This window comes from Sebastes fasciatus, chromosome 11 (assembly GCF_043250625.1).
Source record: "Sebastes fasciatus isolate fSebFas1 chromosome 11, fSebFas1.pri, whole genome shotgun sequence".
NCBI lineage: Eukaryota > Metazoa > Chordata > Actinopteri > Perciformes > Sebastidae > Sebastes > Sebastes fasciatus.
The window spans coordinates 1582367-1591733 of record NC_133805.1 but is presented as its reverse complement, the minus strand read 5'-3'; positions in this window follow the sequence as shown (position 1 = coordinate 1591733).

The following is a 9367-nucleotide window of genomic DNA, read 5'->3' as shown; positions in this document are numbered from 1 at the left end:
CAGAATCAGAATGAGAATCAGAATCAGAATCAGAATCAGAATCAGAATGAGAATCAGAATGAGAATAAGAATCAGAATCAGAATCAGAATGAGAATCAGAATCAGAATCAGAATGAGAATGAGAATAAGAATCAGAATCACAATCACAATCAGAATCACAATCACAATCAGAATCAGAATCAGAATGAGAATCAGAATCAGAATCAGAATCAGAATGAGAATCAGAATCAGAATGAGAATAAGAATCAGAATCACAATCACAATCACAATCAGAATCACAATCACAATCAGAATAAGAATCAGAATGAGAATGAGAATCAGAATCAGAATAAAAATCAGAATCAGAATGAGAATCAGAATCAGAATCAGAATAAGAATCAGAATGAGAATCACAATCAGAATGAGAATCAGAATCAGAATCAGAATGAGAATCAGAATGAGAATCAGAATGAGAATCAGAATCAGAATCAGAATAAGAATCAGAATGAGAATGAGAATCAGAATCAGAATGATAATCAGAATCACAATAAGAATCAGAATGAGAATGAGAATCAGAATCAGAATAAAAATCAGAATGAGAATCAGAATCAGAATGAGAATCAGAATGAGAATCAGAATCAGAATGAGAATCAGAATAAGAATCAGAATCAGAATCAGAATAAGAATCAGAATGAGAATCAGAATCAGAATCAGAATGAGAATCAGAATCAGAATGAGAATCAGAATCAGAATCAGAATAAGAATCGGAATGAGAATCAGAATCAGAATCAGAATGAGAATCAGAATCAGAATCAGAATCAGAATCAGAATGAGAATCAGAATCAGAATGAGAATCAGAATGAGAATCAGAATGAGAATCAGAATGAGAATCAGAATAAGAATCAGAATCAGAATCAGAATAAGAATCAGAATGAGAATCAGAATCAGAATCAGAATGAGAATCAGAATCACAATAAGAATCAGAATCAGAATGAGAATGAGAATCAGAATCAGAATAAAAATCAGAATGAGAATCAGAATCAGAATGAGAATCAGAATCAGAATGAGAATCAGAATCACAATAAGAATCAGAATGAGAATGAGAATGAGAATCAGAATCAGAATAAAAATCAGAATGAGAATCAGAATCAGAATCAGAATGAGAATCAGAATCAGAATCAGAATCAGAATGAGAATCAGAATGAGAATAAGAATCAGAATCAGAATCAGAATGAGAATCAGAATCAGAATCAGAATGAGAATGAGAATAAGAATCAGAATCACAATCACAATCAGAATCACAATCACAATCACAATCAGAATCAGAATCTTAATGAGAATCAGAATAAGAATCACAATCAGAATCTTAATGAGAATCAGAATGAGAATCACAATCAGAATCAGAATGAAAATGAGAATCAGAATGAGAATCAGAATCAGAATGAAAATGAGAATCAGAATGAGAATCAGAATGAGAATCACAATCACAATCAGAATGAGAATCAGAATAAGAATCAGAATGAGAATCAGAATCAGAATGAGAATCAGAATCAGAATAAGAATCAGAATGAGAATCACAATCAGAATGAGAATCAGAATCAGAATCAGAATGAGAATCAGAATGAGAATCAGAATCAGAATCAGAATAAGAATCAGAATGAGAATGAGAATCAGAATCAGAATGATAATCAGAATCACAATAAGAATCAGAATGAGAATGAGAATCAGAATCAGAATAAAAATCAGAATGAGAATCAGAATCAGAATGAGAATCAGAATGAGAATCAGAATCAGAATGAGAATCAGAATCAGAATCAGAATGAGAATCAGAATCAGAATCAGAATCAGAATGAGAATCAGAATCAGAATGAGAATAAGAATCAGAATCACAATCACAATCACAATCAGAATCACAATCACAATCAGAATAAGAATCAGAATGAGAATGAGAATCAGAATCAGAATAAAAATCAGAATCAGAATGAGAATCAGAATCAGAATCAGAATCAGAATCAGAATAAGAATCAGAATGAGAATCAGAATGAGAATGAGAATCAGAATCAGAATCAGAATCAGAATAAAAATCAGAATGAGAATCAGAATCAGAATCAGAATCAGAATGAGAATCAGAATCAGAATGAGAATCAGAATCAGAATCAGATTCAGAATGAGAATCAGAATCAGAATCAGAATCAGAATCAGAATGAAAATGAGAATCACAATCACAATCAGAATCAGAATGAAAATGAGAATCAGAATCACAATCAGAATCAGAATGAAAATGAGAATCAGAATGAGAATCAGAATAAGAATCAGAATCAGAATCAGAATAAGAATCAGAATGAGAATCAGAATCAGAATCAGAATGAGAATCAGAATCAGAATGAGAATCAGAATCAGAATAAGAATCGGAATGAGAATCAGAATCAGAATCAGAATGAGAATCAGAATCAGAATCAGAATCAGAATCAGAATCAGAATGAGAATCAGAATGAGAATCAGAATGAGAATCAGAATAAGAATCAGAATCAGAATCAGAATAAGAATCAGAATGAGAATCAGAATCAGAATGAGAATCAGAATCACAATAAGAATCAGAATCAGAATGAGAATGAGAATCAGAATCAGAATAAAAATCAGAATGAGAATCAGAATCAGAATCAGAATGAGAATCAGAATCAGAATGAGAATCAGAATCACAATAAGAATCAGAATGAGAATGAGAATGAGAATCAGAATCAGAATAAAAATCAGAATGAGAATCAGAATCAGAATCAGAATGAGAATCAGAATCAGAATCAGAATCAGAATCAGAATGAGAATCAGAATGAGAATAAGAATCAGAATCAGAATCAGAATGAGAATCAGAATCAGAATCAGAATGAGAATGAGAATGAGAATAAGAATCAGAATCACAATCACAATCAGAATCACAATCACAATCAGAATCAGAATCTTAATGAGAATCAGAATAAGAATCACAATCAGAATCTTAATGAGAATCAGAATGAGAATCACAATCAGAATCAGAATGAAAATGAGAATCAGAATGAGAATCAGAATCAGAATGAAAATGAGAATCAGAATGAGAATCAGAATGAGAATCACAATCACAATCAGAATGAGAATCAGAATAAGAATCAGAATGAGAATCAGAATCAGAATGAGAATCAGAATCAGAATAAGAATCAGAATGAGAATCACAATCAGAATGAGAATCAGAATCAGAATCAGAATGAGAATCAGAATGAGAATCAGAATCAGAATCAGAATAAGAATCAGAATGAGAATCAGAATCAGAATGATAATCAGAATCACAATAAGAATCAGAATGAGAATGAGAATCAGAATCAGAATAAAAATCAGAATGAGAATCAGAATCAGAATGAGAATCAGAATGAGAATCAGAATCAGAATGAGAATCAGAATAAGAATCAGAATCAGAATCAGAATAAGAATCAGAATGAGAATCAGAATCAGAATCAGAATGAGAATCAGAATCAGAATGAGAATCAGAATCAGAATCAGAATAAGAATCGGAATGAGAATCAGAATCAGAATCAGAATGAGAATCAGAATCAGAATCAGAATCAGAATCAGAATGAGAATCAGAATCAGAATGAGAATCAGAATGAGAATCAGAATGAGAATCAGAATGAGAATCAGAATAAGAATCAGAATCAGAATCAGAATCAGAATAAGAATCAGAATGAGAATCAGAATCAGAATCAGAATGAGAATCAGAATCACAATAAGAATCAGAATCAGAATGAGAATGAGAATCAGAATCAGAATAAAAATCAGAATGAGAATCAGAATCAGAATGAGAATCAGAATTAGAATGAGAATCAGAATCACAATAAGAATCAGAATGAGAATGAGAATGAGAATCAGAATCAGAATAAAAATCAGAATGAGAATCAGAATCAGAATCAGAATGAGAATCAGAATCAGAATCAGAATCAGAATGAGAATCAGAATGAGAATAAGAATCAGAATCAGAATCAGAATGAGAATCAGAATCAGAATCAGAATGAGAATGAGAATAAGAATCAGAATCACAATCACAATCAGAATCACAATCACAATCAGAATCAGAATCTTAATGAGAATCAGAATAAGAATCACAATCAGAATCTTAATGAGAATCAGAATGAGAATCACAATCAGAATCAGAATGAAAATGAGAATCAGAATGAGAATCAGAATCAGAATGAAAATGAGAATCAGAATGAGAATCAGAATGAGAATCACAATCACAATCAGAATGAGAATCAGAATAAGAATCAGAATGAGAATCAGAATCAGAATGAGAATCAGAATCAGAATAAGAATCAGAATGAGAATCACAATCAGAATGAGAATCAGAATCAGAATCAGAATGAGAATCAGAATCAGAATCAGAATGAGAATCAGAATAAGAATCAGAATGAGAATCAGAATCAGAATGAGAATCAGAATCAGAATAAGAATCACAATGAGAATCACAATCAGAATGAGAATCAGAATCAGAATCAGAATGAGAATCAGAATGAGAATCAGAATCAGAATCAGAATAAGAATCAGAATGAGAATGAGAATCAGAATCAGAATGATAATCAGAATCACAATAAGAATCAGAATGAGAATGAGAATCAGAATCAGAATAAAAATCAGAATGAGAATCAGAATCAGAATGAGAATCAGAATGAGAATCAGAATCAGAATGAGAATCAGAATAAGAATCAGAATCAGAATCAGAATAAGAATCAGAATGAGAATCAGAATCAGAATCAGAATGAGAATCAGAATCAGATTGAGAATCAGAATCAGAATCAGAATAAGAATCGGAATGAGAATCAGAATCAGAATCAGAATGAGAATCAGAATCAGAATCAGAATCAGAATCAGAATGAGAATCAGAATCAGAATGAGAATCAGAATGAGAATCAGAATGAGAATCAGAATGAGAATCAGAATAAGAATCAGAATCAGAATCAGAATAAGAATCAGAATGAGAATCAGAATCAGAATCAGAATGAGAATCAGAATCACAATAAGAATCAGAATGAGAATGAGAATGAGAATCAGAATCAGAATAAAAATCAGAATGAGAATCAGAATCAGAATCAGAATCAGAATCAGAATCAGAATGAGAATAAGAATCAGAATCAGAATGAGAATCAGAATCAGAATCAGAATGAGAATGAGAATAAGAATCAGAATCACAATCACAATCAGAATCACAATCACAATCAGAATCAGAATCTTAATGAGAATCAGAATAAGAATCACAATCAGAATCTTAATGAGAATCAGAATGAGAATCACAATCAGAATCAGAATGAAAATGAGAATCAGAATGAGAATCAGAATCAGAATGAAAATGAGAATCAGAATGAGAATCAGAATGAGAATCAGAATCAGAATCAGAATGAGAATCAGAATCAGAATCAGAATCAGAATCAGAATCAGAATGAGAATCAGAATGAGAATAAGAATCAGAATCAGAATCAGAATGAGAATCAGAATCAGAATCAGAATGAGAATGAGAATGAGAATAAGAATCAGAATCACAATCACAATCAGAATCACAATCACAATCAGAATCAGAATCTTAATGAGAATCAGAATAAGAATCACAATCAGAATCTTAATGAGAATCAGAATGAGAATCACAATCAGAATCAGAATGAAAATGAGAATCAGAATGAGAATCAGAATCAGAATGAAAATGAGAATCAGAATGAGAATCAGAATGAGAATCACAATCACAATCAGAATGAGAATCAGAATAAGAATCAGAATGAGAATCAGAATCAGAATGAGAATCAGAATCAGAATAAGAATCAGAATGAGAATCACAATCAGAATGAGAATCAGAATCAGAATCAGAATGAGAATCAGAATGAGAATCAGAATCAGAATCAGAATAAGAATCAGAATGAGAATGAGAATCAGAATCAGAATGATAATCAGAATCACAATAAGAATCAGAATGAGAATGAGAATCAGAATCAGAATAAAAATCAGAATGAGAATCAGAATCAGAATGAGAATCAGAATGAGAATCAGAATCAGAATGAGAATCAGAATCAGAATCAGAATGAGAATCAGAATCAGAATCAGAATCAGAATGAGAATCAGAATGAGAATAAGAATCACAATCACAATCACAATCACAATCACAATCACAATCAGAATAAGAATCAGAATGAGAATGAGAATCAGAATCAGAATAAAAATCAGAATCAGAATGAGAATCAGAATCAGAATCAGAATCAGAATCAGAATCAGAATAAGAATCAGAATGAGAATCAGAATGAGAATGAGAATCAGAATCAGAATCAGAATCAGAATAAAAATCAGAATGAGAATCAGAATCAGAATCAGAATGAGAATGAGAATGAGAATCAGAATCAGAATGAGAACTTAAGATAAGTAATGAAAACTAATGCAGTCTCAACATTATAATTCATTTTTAATTAAACACCCTGCACTTCAATTTAACAATTCAAATAAAGCCAATAAATCACCATATTAATATTTAAACTCACTGTTTTAATAGTTAAATGATTTTTAATGGATTAATCAATGACTACATTTCTCAGACCTCCTTTAACAGCTTTTGTTTACTTTTTGACTTCTTACTTTCCAATATGATGAAACAGGAGCTAATCTTTACCTTTAATTAAGAGCTATTAAATTATTAAAACAAAAACAGGCTGGGATTTATTGTCATTGGATGGATTTAATGTGTCAAACCAATAAACTATTAATCACCCTGGAAACCACTGGAACAAAATCATTAAAGGGTCAGTTCACCCAAATTAAACTAAACCTACAGTACGGAAGCTCATTTCAGCCATGAAAATATATAAAAATTGAACGGTGAAAAATGTTTTAAAGTCCAAATAATAATAACAAATTATATTTATAATAATAATAATAAACCTCTTTTTATATAGCACTTACAAAGTGCTTCACAACAAGAAAAAAATGCAATAAAACACAATTTCAAAATGACACAAACTGATCATGATCACACTGAAGCGTTAATAACTTTAATACTGTACCACCTTAAACTCATCATTAGTGTGTCAAATATTTCACATTCATGAACCATTAACATTGGTTTATTAAGGGATTTTCAAAATAAGATGTTTTTCAGGGGTTTAGTTTTTCAAAGTAAGATGTTTTTCAGGGGTATAGATTTTCAAATTAAGATGTTTTTCAGGGGTTTAGATTTTCAAATTAAGATGTTTTTCAGGGGTTTAGTTTTTCAAAGTAAGATGTTTTTCAGGGGTTTAGTTCTCAAATTAAGATGTTTTCCAGGGGTTTAGTTTTTCAAATTAAGATGTTTTCCAGGGGTTTAGTTTTTCAAATTAAGATGGTTGTTTTTCAAGGGTTTATTTTTTCAAAGTAAGATGTTTTTAAGGGGATTAGATTTTTCAAATTAAGAGGTTTTTTCAGGGGGTTAGTTTTTCAAAGTAAGATGTTTTTCAGGGGTTTAGATTTTTGAGTTAAGATGTTTTTCAGGGGTATATATTTTCAAATTAAGACGTTTTTCAGGGATTTAGTTTTTCAAATTAAGATGTTTTTAAGGGGATTCGATTTTTTCAAATCAAGCTGTTTTTCAGGGGTTTAGTTTTTCAAATTAAGACGTTTTTCAGGGGTTTAGATTTTCAAATTAAGATGTTTTTCCAGTGGTTTAGTTTTTCAAATTAAGATGTTTTTTAAGGGGTTTAGATTTTCAAATTAAGATGTTTTTCAGGGGGTTAGTTTTTCAAATTAAGACGTTTTTCAGGGGTTTAGTTTTTCAAATTAAGATGTTTTCCAGGGGTTTAGTTTTTCAAATTAAGATGGTTGTTTTTCAAGGGTTTATTTTTTCAAAGTAAGATGTTTTTAAGGGGATTAGATTTTTCAAATTAAGAGGTTTTTTCAGGGGGTTAGTTTTTCAAAGTAAGATGTTTTTCAGGGGTTTAGATTTTTGAGTTAAGATGTTTTTCAGGGGTATAGATTTTCAAATTAAGACGTTTTTCAGGGATTTAGTTTTTCAAATTAAGATGTTTTTAAGGGGATTTGATTTTTTCAAATCAAGCCGTTTTTCAGGGGTTTAGTTTTTCAAATTAAGACGTTTTTCAGGGGTTTAGATTTTCAAATTAAGATGTTTTTCCAGTGGTTTAGTTTTTCAAATTAAGATGTTTTTTAAGGGGTTTAGATTTTCAAATTAAGATGTTTTTCAGGGGGTTAGTTTTTCAAATAAAGACGTTTTTCAGTGGTTTAGTTTTTCAAATTAAGATGTTTTTTAAGGGGTTTAGATTTTCAAATTAAGATGTTTTTCAGGGGTTTAGATTTTTGAGTTAAGATGTTTTTCCAGGGATTTAGTTTTTCAAAATAAGATGTTTTTCAGGGGTTTAGTTTTTCAAATTAAGATGGATGTTTTTCAGGGGCACTCAAAGTACAAGTACCTCGAATTTCTTATTAAGTACAATACTTGAGTAAATGTACTTAGTTACTTTCCACCAGTGTAGAAAACACAGCAGCTACTTGGAGTCTCAGAAACTGGACATTTATCAGCACTTTTACTTTTTGATCTTTAGTTTCCGGTCACAGCAGGCGGTGGTGCGTTCAGGTGCTGCCATGTGACCCGTTCAGTCAGTTTACTGGTTATAGATATAACTTTACTTTATGTAAAACTGGATCCTAATAGTGAGTTTACTCTCCTCCTGAACACAAGTATGTGGACATTTTTAAACCTTTTATATGAAACTCCTGATGTCCCATGCAGGTGAGAGGACAGTGAAGCCTGATGATGTGAGGACAGTGAAGCCTGATGATGAGAGGACAGTGAAGCTTGATGATGTGAGGACAGTGAAGCCTGATGATGAGAGGACAGTGAAGCCTGATGATGTGAGGACAGTGAAGCCTGATGATGTGAGGACAGTGAAGCCTGATGATGTGAGGACAGTGAAGCCTGATGATGAGAGGACAGTGAAGCCTGATGATGAGAGGACAGTGAAGCCTGATGATGAGAGGACAGTGAAGCCTGATGATGTGAGGACAGTGAAGCCTGATGATGTGAGGACAGTGAAGCCTGATGATGTGAGGACAGTGAAGCCTGATGATGTGAGGACAGTGAAGCCTGATGATGAGAGGACAGTGAAGCCTGATGATGAGAGGACAGTGAAGCCTGATGATGTGAGGACAGTGAAGCCTGATGATGAGAGGACAGTGAAGCCTGATGATGTGAGGACAGTGAAGCCTGATGATGAGAGGACAGTGAAGCCTGATGATGTGAGGACAGTGAAGCCTGATGATGTGAGGACAGTGAAGCCTGATGATGAGAGGACAGTGAAGCCTGATGATGTGAGGACAGTGAAGCCTGATGATGTGAGGACAGTGAAGC